The sequence below is a fragment of the Passer domesticus genome, chromosome 2 (assembly GCF_036417665.1).
Source record: "Passer domesticus isolate bPasDom1 chromosome 2, bPasDom1.hap1, whole genome shotgun sequence".
NCBI lineage: Eukaryota > Metazoa > Chordata > Aves > Passeriformes > Passeridae > Passer > Passer domesticus.
In genome coordinates this window covers 40,301,546-40,315,099 of record NC_087475.1, presented here as the reverse complement: position 1 = coordinate 40,315,099, position 13,554 = coordinate 40,301,546, and the positions used below count along the sequence as shown (strand labels likewise).

At 42.1% G+C, this 13,554-nt stretch overlaps 1 protein-coding gene and 1 long non-coding RNA gene across 8 annotated transcripts in view; one reads left to right on the top strand and one right to left on the bottom strand.

Moving 5' to 3' along the window:
• Positions 1 to 13,554, top strand: part of CLYBL (citramalyl-CoA lyase) — a 165,654-nt gene that overhangs the window by 109,179 nt on the left and 42,921 nt on the right. The window lies entirely within an intron of this gene.
• Positions 5,079 to 13,554, bottom strand: part of LOC135293800 (uncharacterized) — a 77,946-nt gene continuing 69,470 nt past the window's right edge. For all 4 annotated transcript variants that reach the window (XR_010355897.1, XR_010355896.1, XR_010355895.1 and 1 more), the window contains one exon: positions 5,079 to 12,575. This is a non-coding gene — a long non-coding RNA (uncharacterized LOC135293800). The remainder of the gene's footprint in view (positions 12,576 to 13,554) is intronic.

Below are 13,554 nucleotides of genomic sequence, written 5' to 3'. Positions count from 1 at the left end.
AGTTCAGACATGCTACTTTAAAAGTCTCATTTAGCCCATCCAAACCTCTAAGTGAAAGACAATCAAAGTATTGTTTCATAGCAATTTTCTCTGCTGAGGGATCACGGTGGTACTTGCAGAGCCAGAAAATCTGTATTTTCCTTCTTAGACTAGGAAGAAATACACTGAAACAGGTGGGGGTTGGAGCTTTACAGGTTGGAATTAATCCTGCTGTCTCTTGCAATAATTTAAAATTTCCATTCTGTTAAACTCAAAGGAAAATAATTTTTCTTCAAGGAAACAAAATGCCCTTAGACTTTTTACAACACTGCATGCTAGGGGGTAGCAACAATAAGAATAACCAATCTTATTTTACCAATTCCTATATAGTTTATGATGCTTTGCAAAACTTTCCTGCATATTTTTAATATGTGTGTGCTAATTTGTCATAGAATTATAGGTTTGGGCAAAAGGTTGTATAGTGTTTACACTTGTGAAGATTTTGTTAAACTGGAATGCTGCTGTATTCTCCACTGGTCTGATATTTTACATAATGGAGATGTAAGTTTTCTTCTTGCCTTCCCCTTTTTTTCTTTTTCCATTGCAAAATGTAAGAGCTGAGAAGCAATTACAAATGGTGTTTTTTCTTTTAGCAACTAAAAACTGATAATAGTTGGAAAGTTATGTTTGCGGCATAGATTGCGAATAAAATTCGCCTCTTCGTGCCAAAATCAGAGATTCCAATTTTCAACATCTCCCCAGTCTCTCTCTCTGCACGAGCCATTCACACCGAACTCACTGCACTTCTGGCTGTTTTGCTCGTGCACTCTGTCAAAAAATATTTTCTGCATCTCTAATTTCATCAAGACATGCTTGACTGCGAGTGTCAGCATCACCGAGCAGTGGTGTTTAATTCAAAATCCGCTGCGTCCGTGGCTGCGGCAGCTGAACAACTGAAATATCAGTGAGGAACCAGACCACCGAGGTGCCGCGGTTTGTTGGCATGTTTGTGCAATTAGGTGGGAAACGTCACTCTTGTGTGACTGCCCGTGCTTCAGCAGTGCTCTGTTGACCACCTAGCATCCATTTCTAGTATTTACGTCAGCAAAGGGTAGCATGTAAAAGCGCAGGATGTAATGGTTGTGTGTACCGTGTTATGAGAAATTTAAAAATTCTCTCTTTTCGGCTTGCTTAAGTCATAGTAACACATTTTTAAATAGCAGTCTGCAGTGATATTTATCTCATCATGCAATTGCCAAGGTATTTTTTACACTGAGACACAGTCAGCAGTGTTCAGGCTTTGGTAGTTCTGAAGTCAGATGTGGGTAGGACGGCAACAGTAAGAGCAAAGACTTTAAAAAAATAGATAAAAAAATGTGGGGTGTCTTCCTGTCTCTTAAATATGGATTACTTTGGGGAACATCAGTCTCTTTTGAAGTCAAGCTTTAACATCAACGTGTCCTCGCTTTCACTGTTGATTGTGATCTACCCTGGACACAATGGTGTTTTTCTCCTATCCTGGCTATTTTATTGTCCTTATTTTATTGCCCTGCTTTCAGCTCTGGTATGCTGGGAGAGGTGGATGCTCAGGCTGTCAAGTGAGTGACATCAAGGCATTACACTTCTATTCAGAGCTGGACATGGTATTGTACAGTGAGGGGTCATGTGCTGGGAGCAGGCAGCTGCCTGGGCACTCAGAGGTGTGGGGTACAGCTGGGCCAGTGTGCCCAACATGGAAAATTGGCCAGTGAACTCAGTTCACATTGTGTGTAAATCCAAACATTGCTGATCTTCCCCTGAACATATTTAGCAAGGGAATTAGGTTTAGGGGGTGATTGTTTTGAATGATGAGCTGTTCATTACATCTGTTTTCCTTGACTGCTGATGTGAAATAATTGACAGATGAAATGTGAGAGGATAATTTCATGTTTCACACCAGTGGGTCCATTTTGTTTGGTACCCTTCTCACATGATTGGGGAAGACTAGTGTCATATGAATCCTTTGCCTAACTGAATGGTGAATCAGCAGGTCAATGGTGAGGTCATACCAAGACCTCCTGAAAAGCTTTTTATTGTTGTTTGCGTTGAATTGGGTTTTGTGTCTGAGTAGGTTTCATGATGCAGCATGCAGTTTAAATACTTTCCCCTTGGTTCACATTTATTCCTGTTTGGCACTGCCAAGGATTGCAACTCTCTGACAGAAACAATACTTGGTAACAGCCCCTTCTCTGGCAGGTTTAGCAGAGTCACCAGTGGTTGGTCAGACACAGACAGTGGCCAGTGCTTGCAGTCCAGGGATAAAATCTTTGTCTTGACGATGAGCAGTACTTTCATGAGCTTATGTGATACCTAGTTAGGGAAAAATTGGTTATTGGGCTCTGCCTGCCTCAGGCAAGCTCAGAAGAGAAGGGCCATACACAAGTGAAACAAAACCTATCGTAGGTTTTATCCTGGTAGACAGGCCTGAAGTATCCTTAACTGCTTGCTTTGCTTCAGATGCAACTGGCACACAGCAGAGGAAGCCCTGTGTGCTGTGAAATGAAATGACTGATCCAAACCACAGCAGGTAGTCATGGTGGAAATGAGACCTTAGTCACAAGGAACAGCTCCCCAGAACAGTCACCAGTGCTCAAAGGCTGCTGCCCGGTGCAGGAGCTTGCAAAACAAGGCAAAAGTGTAAAAATCAGCCTTCTTTCTCCACTAGAGATGGGAAGTTAATTTTTGTGTTGTAATCCTGAAGCTTCGTGGATATCTATAAAATAGTATTTGTCTCATTTCTTTCTGTGGCAATGCTTGACTCTGAAAAGATAACAGCATTTCCTTCTGCCGCCCCCGTGACAGAAGAGGGTGGGTGAGTCAGAGCATGGCTGCTAATGTGAGCACAACATTGGTGACACCATCCTGGCATTCAGCATGCTAATCCTTTCCGTATTTCTGAGGTGCCTGTCAGTAGAGTTTCCTTGATGCACCAGTGCTCTGGGAATAGAGCAGATTTCTAACTTACAGAGGGCTCTGCACAATTGCCAGCTCACACACTCCTAGCACAAGATAAATAATTGCTCTAGGTTTGTGCTTCTATCACTGGTACTATTCTTGTGGCTGTTCCCGGTCCCGATGCTCGGTCTCCCTGCCAGCAGGTGCGGGAAGCTCAGCGAGGGTGGTCCCTGTGAGAGGGTATCCTGTGTTTCTCAACAACAGCTTCTCCAGCCGGCGGATGAGCCCCAGAGGGAGTCCTAGACAGTCCTGCTCTGGGCAGAAGAAGTTGGCAGCCACATAGGGCCTCAAGGATGTCGTTTATAAAGCCGGGAAAAAATCCCCTCCCGTGGTGTGGTGCTCTGTGCCAAGGCCATCATCCTTCCAGCCAAGGCGGGCTGGATGGGTCTCCCACAAGAGCCTGTCAGCCCCTTTCATTAGGCAGCCAGAGGGGCTGCTGCTGAGTGATGCACGGCACCTCCTTCCACCCCATGCGTGCTTCCTGCCAGCCCAGGAACAAGAGGCTGCGATTGGAAATCAAACTGCGTTTTTTCTGCATGAATGTGCAGGGCACATTGGTATTAGAAAACACCACCCCCCCCCCTTTATTTATTTATTTAAAATAAACAGTTTGGGTTGTTTGTTTTTTCCCTGGCATCAGTGGTTTTGTTCTCACCCCCCCACACCCTCGTCCAGAGGCGTGTGTATGTGGGGGGTTATTCGGGATGTGGATTTCAGGGTTTTGTCCGTGTCGTTACAGCGAATGCATCACCTGCGTGACTCAGTCATTCTTTGGCTGCCTGGGGAGAGAGGCCTTCAAGAGCAGTTGCAACAATAATCCTGTCTCATTACGGCCCATGGCACTGCTGCTGTGAAAGTAGGCAAGCTAGCAGATCTCCTTCTTAGAAAATACCAGTCTAGCCGTGCGGAAAAACTACCTTCTATTACTGGGTAGTCAACACTCTACTGTGGGCTTCCGTAGATGGGGTAATTTAAATCACAATAATTAAAATGAAAAAGTGATGCCAGGATAGAGCAATTTCCTTTTCCTTCATCTGATATCTCTAGTGGGAAAAGAAACTGCAAAAATCTCTGTTGATAACAAAAGAAAAAAATCAAATAGCCTGCAGGTATATTAAATATTTGTAAAAAGCAGATTTACAAAATCCTCATGATTCTCTGTGTTTGTCTGGTGATCTTTTCCCCTGCATTTGGGGGAAAATGCTCAGACTGTCTGCAGTCAGTGGGTCCTACTTTAAGTCACTAGCTCAGTTCCACTCTAGTGGTCTGCCAGGCTTTGCAAAACCACAGCCCATTCACTGGCATTTCCTCCTTGCCACACATTTTCTGGTGAATACCCATCCTTCAAGTATAAGGGATGGAACAATTTTAGATAAAGATTTATGAAATCCTCTCCATAAGAAAGAACTGTGAACTGTCACTGAAGGCACTTCCTATGAATTCATCTCTTTCTGTAAGACTCTGGTTCTATTACAGCCTTTGTCCTGCTATAGCAACAATCTTGGGGCAGCAGAAAGCTGCTTCCCTCAGCCCATCCTGCAGCCATGGCTTCCCCAGAAGCTTTCCCTTTGCCTGCTTCCAGGCCCAGCCAAAGAGCTCCCTGGAGCTGCATGGGGCCCTCCAAATGGGGGCTTCTGGAGCTGGAGTTTGGCTCACTCACACTCCCGCTGAGTGGCCAGAATGGCACTGCCGTATTTTAGAGAATTCACTGCAGGAACATCCTCCCAAACCATAGATGTCCTTGCCAAGGAAGGGTAGTCAAGCTTATGTTTTCCATAAGAAAGATGTTTCCTGAATGATAATTTTTTTTCTCTGATTCTCTGTATTAACTTTTTTTTTTAAAGAGAAAATATTTCTTCTCACATGTGACTGTGTATTTTAAATATAATTAAAGGAAAACTAGTCTTTTTTTCCTCTCTCTAAAGAGTTGAATTTATACATTTTAATATGAAGATATTCTCAGTAGGGAGCAGGAGCCTATCATTGGCTTCTAATACAGGCAACACAAATTGCAAATCTAAAAGAAAGGGCTATGGAACAGAAAGGGGAAGCGAATTTTAGATGCAGAGGGAGAATACAAGTATTTAGACCATATCTGTAGCTATAAAGCTAGAGATAAAAGGCTTTTTCCTTTATATTTTCTTTTTATTGTTTTTTTATAGTGCAGTACAATACAAACATTACAACCTGGCTGACTCCTGCAGAGATGCCAGGCACTAGCATCGTGTCCAAAAATTAGCTTTATACATATGCTAAATTAAAGATTGGCAGCCGCAGCAGCACAAATCCCATATTGGCAGCAGTTTGCAAATCCCACGTTGGCAGTCTTCTCCACATGAAAGAAGAGAGGAAATACAAAGGGCAAAAAGCCCAAGAGTCTTTCTCTAGCAAATAGCAGCGAATGGAACACAGAAACTATCTGCAGGGGAAAAAAATGTCCAGATTACTGGAGATAAAAGAATATAGCTGAATCTGTGATGAGCTTGAACAAGGGCCCATTTACACCTTTCAGAGAAAGAGACATTATTAGTAAGCAAGTTATTTTGGTGGAAAGGGTGGGAGTCTGCTGCCAGACAGAGGACAGCACTAGCCCCTGCACGATCTGCAATCAAGGGGAGCTGGATTCTTCTTCAACACTCGTGCAAAGATTCCTTTCAATCTCTTTAATTTGGCTTTTGCTAAATATATTGAACCTAAAGCATATAGGGTGAATTGGGTTCTCCTTTAAAAATTGTGTGTTTTGATTTATCTGCAGAAAAAAATTAACTGCATGTTTTATGAACCAATCAAAATTGTCATTGCTTTTAATTCATTCATCCAAACATCCATGTTTTCATGTTAATTCTGTTTATAACTGTGTTCAGGGTGTGTTTTACAGCAACAAGTGGTTTCTCTTACATGTATGGTTGGCAGCAGGTCAAGGTAGGTCTGCTCAGTTGGGATGGATTACTTAGCTGCATCAACCTGCCCATCTATGTAATTTTGGCTGGTCTGGCTCGCTTCTTTTTGGACATAGGTCTGGGGCACAGTATCCCTTGCCCTGCTGCATTTGCCTTTCCCCCCCCATCCCTGCAGAGTGTGGGGCACTGGTCACCATATCAGATAACCTGCCGTGGAAACTGTGCCATTTCCAGGATGCTGTTTGATTTTCAGCAGCTCACACAATACAGAAGCATGTGCTGGGAGAAAACAAAGACCCTATAAAGGGGATCAGAGCTGTGCTTGGAGTCTCCAGCCACCAGTACCATCTCCTGTGCCATCCAGGCCATGCACAGGGAGAGCCAGGATGCAGGTGGATCTGGAATTACAGAGCAGGTGGATCTGGAATTACAGAGCACTCCAATGTCCGTCCTGCAGGAGAGGGAGAGGCAGGGGGTCCAGCAGCCACAGTGAAGATTTAGCAGCAGTGTGAGAGCTGCAGGATGAGAAGGACCACATAGATAGCTGATGAACTCCCTTGCAAAGAGGGAACAAAACCACTGCTATGGCCACCTGGAAGCTGGTGATTGCGCAGCTTTTTCTGCTACACTGCCAAACATTCATGACTGCAAAGTGAAAGCCAGCAGAGCTGTTGGCCCTCTCTTCCCACAGGTGATAGACACATGGGTTGTCAAAGTACTCCTCACTTGCATTGGCTTTCCAGCTGCATCAAGAGATGGGATCTAAAGGTTGGACATGGGATTTAGATGCAGAGAACGTGTTGTTACTGTATTATTCATTAGCTGACCTCTGCTAGTCATGCTCTGGACAAAGGCCCTTTCGTTTTCCACTGAGGCACTCACTGAAGCCTGGCTATGCTCCACATTTGTGGTGGCTTTCTCTGCCAAGTCTGATTTTGCACGTTCACTCTGTGGAGTCTTCTCTCAACTCTGCAGCCCTGGTTTTGTTCCCAGGGTTTCTCTAGAGCCTGTAAGACCAGCTGTGTCCTTGAGTTGTCTGCCTTTGGCTGCGGATGCCAAGATGCTTCAAACAAGAAAAATTACCAAGTGGCATGTTCCAAGCAAATCAAAAAGCAGCTCTGTTTCACACAATGAATAGTGAGAATCATTTTCCTTTTGATAGTGTGGCAATGAGCATCAGTCAAAAAGCAAGAGTATATTCATGAAATAATCCAGTCAAGGACTATTAATCACAAAGGGCCTGCCACTCCTTCCAAGGATCTCTCATCCGGTGTAGGTAGAAGGAGGAAGTTGTTTTCTTCCTACTCCTGGGAACAGATACTTTTTTACAGCCTCTCTGAAAGACGAATGCATTAAGACCCGCTTCCAAAATACAAGACAGTGAGGAGAAAGAGCTTAAACTGACTTTTTGGTGATGACTGTGACCATATGAAGGCATCACACAGGCCAGAGGATGTGACTTGGACCCATGCTATTCTAGGCTGACGAACGCGCATCTTAGCTCATGCCAAGCATATCCTTATTCCGTGATTGCATACTGTGCCTGCAGTACATTAAACCATGAGAGAAGAGTTCTGGGCAGGTTGGTCTGGAAAAGCTTGCTGTGCAGAGGATCTCTTTTGTTATCTCAAGTTCAAGTTTGATTTTTATGAATCCTGAAGCATTAGATGAAGTTCAGAGGAAGATCTGTAATTATGTGTAGGCTTTGCTGTGTAAAATTCCTGGCTCTCACAAAATCAATATCATGTAATTCATAGCCATTAATCCTAGTGAGTAAGTCTGTAAGGAGAAAGTCCTTAAGCCATGGAAAATTTAAGCCCTGTGTCTGCTCCTGGACACAGAGAATTTTTGACAGCCTCTGTGAAAGATGAATGCATCAAGAGCAGCTTCCAAAACACAAGAGAGTGAGTAGATAGAGCTTACGCTGACTTTTTGGTGATGACTCTGGCCATTTGAAGGCATCGCACAGACTGGAGGATGTGACTTGGATCCATGCTATTCTAGGCTGACAAATGTGCATCTTGGCTCACGCATCAAAGTTAAGCCACTCTCCTCATGAATCATCATGGTCCTGCACATAAGGGAAGGTAACCACATCCAAGGGACAGCCAGGTGGCTTTGGAAGGGTGGGAACAGAAGGGGAATGAGAAGGAATCCATGAGAAATCCATGGTTAGCTGAGGGAAGTCCAGTCATTTTTGTGCACACCCACAGCCTCTGATCTGGGCCAAAGTTGCCCTTTTAGAAATTTTGAACAACCTTCACCTGGCAGAGGGACCTTATGTTGCATCAGTGCTTCACATCATGTGGTCAAAATTATTTTTAAATCTTGGATTAGGTGCTTTAATCATTAGGCACACTTCCCCGCTGACAACAGCTTTGGTTTTTGTAACTTCATAGTTCTTATCCAAAATGCTAGTGATGATTCTCTTTTATTATGTTCAAGAACTTACCGCTTTTAGTGAAGTGTTCAAACACTTGAATTATTTGTACATCTTGCGTCTTGATTATAGTTAAACCAAACAAGACATATTTATCTCTTTTAATCTCTTTTTTTCCACTTTGCTTCCATAGAAACTTATTTCCACTCATTATGGTCTTTCTGATGACAAAGTGACCAGAATTAGAAGTAAAAACTGGCAGTGCTGTTGTTGCTGAGCTGTGAAGAGCTGGAGATGACATGATACAGCTCCATTGGCCCTTTTTTTGATTACTGCACAGTCGTATAGCACATCCCTCTCTCATTCTCATCCCTCATTAGCCACACTGCCACTTCAGCTTTGTCTTTTGCACTCATGGTCTGTGGCTTTGAATTTTGATTTTATCCCTACCTCTTCTTTATTTAATTCTCATCCTCTTGAACCTTTTTATTTCCTCTTTTATTTCATGCTACGGCCACTAGAAATTTTTACTAGGAGGATGTTCACATTTTCTCCAAGACCATCAATGCAGATGCAAATTAGAGAAAAAATCCAGCAGGAGTACCCTGGCCACTTTTCTTAACTCACTCTGATTATTTAACGTTTATTTCAGCTTATGATCTGCTTAACAATCTTTTCCAGCAATGCATCTTTTCCCCCACTGAACATTAATTTTGTGTGTTCAGATCGCAGTGGTAAAACATGTAAATTGCACTGAATATGTGAGAAAATCTTGAGCGGTAAAATGCTGCTGCAATGCATAATTGTTGGAATTGTCCTCCTGACTCCACTGCGTTATTTTCCTTCTATTATATCACAATGGCATGAGCACATATATCAAAAAGCTGAAACGTGTAGGAATCATGACCGTCTACTCCTCCCCCATGTCCTGTCAGTTTCTTCATCCCAGATTAGTGTCTGTTGGCTTGGGAAGCAAAGAGGGAGCAGATGGACCACAAAATGAGATTCTGTAACCTTCTTACCCAATAGATCTGCTTTCTGCATGTATTCAGACATATTTACTTACTGTAGTGACAATTATCAGTTTTATTTCTTTTAAGAAAACCAAACAACTTCAGCTCAGTATGAAAGAGCAAACTAATTTGTCTTCTGGCACCGTTACTGTCCATATAATTTCAAATCAATTAGGAGAAATGTGGCTGGATTCCTATCTGCACAATACCTGAATATGCCCATTAAATTCATAGACATGCTTAGGTATAAGGGGACAAATACAGCATGTACCTTCTCTGAACCTTTAGGTAACTTTTAATTCTTCATAACACAGGTCATAAGAGCACAGTTGCTTGTTTTCTGGTATACTTTGTTTGAATATATCATTTGGACAGCCAGATAAAGCATCTTTTTATTTGCTAATAAAGGGAGTTGGATACAAACATAACCAAATAATAATAACTAAAAAGCTTCAAAACCATTCTGTGACTCTATGAAAATGCATCAAACAAAAAATTCCCTTTATTCAGAAACTTGCATGTTTCCTGTGCCTTATTCAAGGTGCACCCATTGAGAGCACTACATGTATTTTAAATGAGAAGAAATAAATAAATGTTTGGTTAGGGTGTAGCTGTGAATGGAAACTGCCCTTAGCCATGCAGTATGTCAGTACAACCATACACTGAGCTCAGATCCACTGCTAGTGTAATATTCTTATGGCAGCTAATATGTAAACCTCTGCTTTACATATTAGCAAAATGCTGTGTGTCTCATCTGGGATAGGAGACACCAGCCCTGAAAATGCTGAGGTGAGATTCAGTTTGACTGTTGTAACTCCCTAGGAAGAAGGTGCTTCAGCTGTGGGATCTGGGTGTCTCCAAGGAATAAATAATCTCCATGCCTCAGGCAGCCACTCAAGAAGATAAATCTCCTTGTAGATATACTGACCTCTGTAACAAAACCTCTAGAAAAAACCTTAGAGCAGACACCAAACTTGTAGATGACTCAGGCTGGCTGCAAGGAATCCAAGTATATTGTGACAACGCATTTGGCCAAATACAATGCAACAAGCTCCTGTAATGAAAAAAGTGCCTTCACTCTCACGCTGAGCCAATGGGACTTGTCCAACAAGTATATGGCACACATATGGCCCTGCACTGGAAGCACTGGGTTTCTTCCTTAGGAGGAAAAAGGAACATGTTAAACCTAGTGATTAGAACCCAGAGTTTTAGGATGTTTAGGAACTGGGGAAAATAAAATCAAGATGTAGAGACTCTGAGATCAAGAATTGCCTGGCTGCCTTATATACACGAGTGCATTGCCAAGAGCTGCAGGTGTTCAATCAGGCTGCTTTTATTTGAGGTGCCTAACATGGATTTTGAAACCACCATGTAGGCAACCCGGCTTGAAAATTGACCTTAATTTCTTCTAATTGCATGTCTTATTCTTCATTATTTTTCTTGTTAGAGACAGAATTTTGAAAGGCGATTCACTAGTGCAGCTATTTTTGACTCATCGCTGCCTGTCTTACTTTGTGTTATTTAATGGGTTCCAGTGGCCATATGCTGCAGAGAATCCTGGAACAAAGTGAGTAAACTGGGAGGCATTGCTCAGAAGGATAAATTTCACAGTTGGAAACACACTTAATACTAAGCCTTCTAACCAGTTTTTCCAGAAATCGCAAGCTTGATTGCCATGATATCTGAACATGGCATTAGCTACTCTAATGAGGAAAATAATTGATATGCTATGGAAATTAGGTCTAATTAGATCTTGTTAAGATAAATATCTCAGTTCAGCTGAAAACTTGAAGAGATACATTTTGCAGCATTCCAGATTATAAATATGACCCTTGTTCTTCACCCCCCTCTGCGTCTTGGGTTACTACTGGTAGAAATGGATGTGAAAAGCCTCCTTATCACAATCACTACATTCTATACCCACTTGACATGGAATAGGTGACAAAGATGCTGGATAGTTTAAACTTTACATAGCTTAAAACCCATGTACTTTTTACATTGGCTTTAGACAAAGAGACAAATTTCAGAACTGTGCAACAAAATGTGTTCTGCATATTCATTTTCTTATATTAAACAAATATATTAATGTTTATAAATTTTCAGATCCATGGCAAACAATGTTCTTCAGTGCTTTTTACCACTGTTTTCAGTGACTTTAGAACAACATGCATGCCAAATTATATCAATACCATCTTAATGGAGGACAAATATTGAATGCAAATGCTAACAAAATCAAAGCTCCTTTTAAATTTAGAAGGAAAAAAGAAAGCAAGTGAAAAAATATATAAGGTGGCTAAATTTCATTAGTATTTAGACCAAGTAGATGACTTATACCCTCTAAGTATACTTTTCAAGGTACTGCCAAGCAATGGGCCAAAGTCATCTCTCCTCTTCATTGGTGGAGTTGCCATGGGACTCAGAGCAAGATGAAACTTTGTGGGCAGCTGCTTTGTTTTCTTCCATCTTGCAAAAAAACACAGATTCAAAATATTTACTGTCCCACTGGGCCTGAGCTTCCATCTTGCACACTGACACTTCTGCAGTGCGAAAGGGACAGGAATCAGTCTTCTGCAATACTTTGGTTTGATGTTTTTCCATTCTCACAGAATAAGCTATTTAAAGTGTATCCTTTAGAAGTCTGTCTTCAGATATTGTTTTTTCAGATCCACTGAGCTAATGACCTACAAGCTCTAAAACAACTTATCATGCAACATCACAGGCCATTTTAAAAACGTAACATATCAAGGAGTCACTTTCCCTTATTTGATGCAGTTCCTTTGCCATCAGCCTGGCAGGGCTGGCAGTTTTAGACAGCTGTTTCTGTCCCCTGCAGTCACCAGCTTGCCTTCTGGGGAGCAGAATGTGCTGGGGGCAGAGCTCCCTCTGCCCCCTCTGCAGAGCCCCAGAGACATCGCCTTGGTGCACCAGTGCCACTGGGAGCCAAGGGCATGGGGAAAGCACAGGGGACCAGTCTGGGCTGGGGGATTTGTCCATGAGGATGCCACTCCAGGAGGCAGATCCACCAGGCAGTCACTGCAATGATGAGGGTCTGATGGCTAAAAGCACAAAATCTTTTTTTAGGCAAATCCACTCCCTTTGAAAAACAAGAAAACAAAAATCCATCTGTATGTCCTCTTCGTGGCCAGTCTTGAGCAAGGGGAAAGGTGAATGATCTGATGCTTGCAGTCATGGTTCCTGACAGCTTTCCAATGTCCCTGTGTCTTGATAAATACATACCTCTGTCCATTGACCTTTTTTCTTATGAGTGTGGGGAAAGCTAGCTCGCAGGGCATCTACTGTGTCATTTCCCTGGATGAAGGAGAATAATAAGTGAGTAAAACAAGATGACTCTTCCTATGACCTTTAAATATTAATAAATTAAATATCTATTTGCATCACTCATTTTCTATTATTAATGTATTTCTCTTCTGTTTTTCTTGGTCTGCCTGGTCATTAACACCAGAAGATTCTGCATCTTCCATTTCAGAAAGTACTTGCAAGAATTGAGAAGATTCCCAAAGATTCCCTCCATGTAAATATGTACATATATAGTCACTGGATGAGATACCACGCAGACCAGCAGCAGATGTATGCAGATTTCTTCTGTGGCAGTCTGTAGCAATGATTTCACTATTTAAATCGCACAGCACTAAAGCAGCAGTTGGGATTTTTTAAAAAAATCTATTTACTCTTTTTGTTACAAACCTAATAATTGCAGAAATGAGAAATCAGCCTGCAAACAGTCCAAATTTAAATAAAATCACCCCCACACTAGACTATAACAGTGGCAGATGGACAGAGGAAGAAAGTGTATATAGTCATATTTTTTGCCATTATAGTATAGACCCTTTCAGATTGCAGCAAGCAACTTGCCATCTGCAAATCTGAGTCTTTCCTTTTCTGCTGAGGCACTGATTCAAAAATCATGATTTGTGAAGTTTGAGTTAAAGTATTAAGAGGCTTATCTCTCATTTTAAAGGCATACTGATCTCCTGATTTTACTTCAAACACATGGGAAAAGCATCCTGAAAATTTCCCCCAGCTTCTTCTTAAGACAAAACCCAGAGCCACTGGCTCACTCTTAGGTATGTGGTGAGGTAATGGGTTCTGCACATGAATAGCTTTTTGTCAAATAGTCTCTTATTGCTGTTGTTCTCGGCCTTTTGTTTGGTTTACTCTTTGAGGAAGCGATTTGCTCTATGCCTATAGGATATGTAGATCACACTGGGCACCTTCCTTACAGCAGCACACGTACTGACAGCAGCAATGGGCATTGGGGTTTAACGCT